This window comes from Cynara cardunculus (assembly GCF_001531365.2).
Source record: "Cynara cardunculus var. scolymus isolate 2C chromosome LG 6, CcrdV1, whole genome shotgun sequence".
NCBI lineage: Eukaryota > Viridiplantae > Streptophyta > Magnoliopsida > Asterales > Asteraceae > Cynara > Cynara cardunculus.
The window spans coordinates 14994821-14996394 of NC_037533.1; positions in this window are offsets into that span (position 1 = coordinate 14994821).

Here is a 1574-nt window from a genome sequence, read left to right on the forward strand (position 1 = left end):
ATATATGCATTACGTAAAAAAAGCGATATAAATTGCGGTAACGTATATATATATATATATATGCATTATATAAAAAAAGCGATATAAATTGCGGTAACATATACATATATATAGAGAGAGATGCATAACGTAAAAAAAGCGACATAAATTGCGGTAACGTATATATATATATATATATATATATATATATAGATGCATTACGTAAAAAAAACGATATAAATTGTAGTAACGTATTTATATATATATAGATGCATTACATAAAAAAAGCGATATAAATTGCGGTAACGTGTATATATATATATATATATAGAGAGAGAGAGAGAGAGAGAGATATGCATAACATAAAAAAAAGCGATATAAACGGTACAAAAATTGAAACTTCGTATTTTATACGTATATATGCATACGGGTTTAAACCCTTACGGATATTTACGTACGTATTTATACATAAATATGTACGTATTTATACCCCATACGCATATTTACGTACGTATTTATACGTATATATTTGTACGGGTTTAAACCCATACGCATATTTACGTACGTATTTATACGTAAATATGCGTACGGTTGAAAACCCGTACGCATATTTACGTAAGTATTTATATGTATATATGCGTACGGTTGAAAATTCGTACGCATATTTACGTAAAAAACGATATAAATTGCGGTAACGTGTATATATATATATATAGATGCATAACGTAAAAAAAGCGATATAAATTGCGGTAACGTTTATATATATATATATATATATATATATATATATATATTTAGATGCATTACGTAAAAAAAGAGCGATATAAAGTGCGTTAACGTGTATATATATATATATATATGCATTACGTTACAAAAAAAGCGATATAAATTGCGGTAACGTATATATATATATATATATATATATAGATGCATAACGTAAAAAAACAATATAAACGGTACAAAAATTAAAACTTCGTATTTTATACGTATATATGCGTACGGGTTTAAACTCGTACGCATATTTACGTACGTATTTATACGTAAATATGCGTACGGGTTTAAACTCATACGCATATTTACGTACGTACGTATTTATACGTAAATATGCGTATGTATTTATACCCATACGCATATTTTCGTATGTACGTATTTATACGTAAATATGTGTACGTATTTATACCCCATACGCATATTTACGTACGTATTTATACGTATATATGCGTACGGTTGAAAACCCGTACGCATATTTACGTTAAAAAATGATATAAATTGCGGTAACGTGTGTATATATATATATATATATATATAGATGCATAACGTAAAAAAGCGATATAAATTGCGATAACATATATATATATATATATATATATATAGATGCATAACGTAAAAAAAAAGCGATATACATTGCGGTAACGTATATATATATATATATATATATATATAGATATAGATGCATTACGTAAAAAAAACGATATAAATTGCGGTAACGTATATATATATATATATATATATATGCATTACGTAAAAAAAGTGATATAAATTGCGGTAACGTATGTATATATATATATATAGAGAGAGAGAGAGAGAGAGATGCA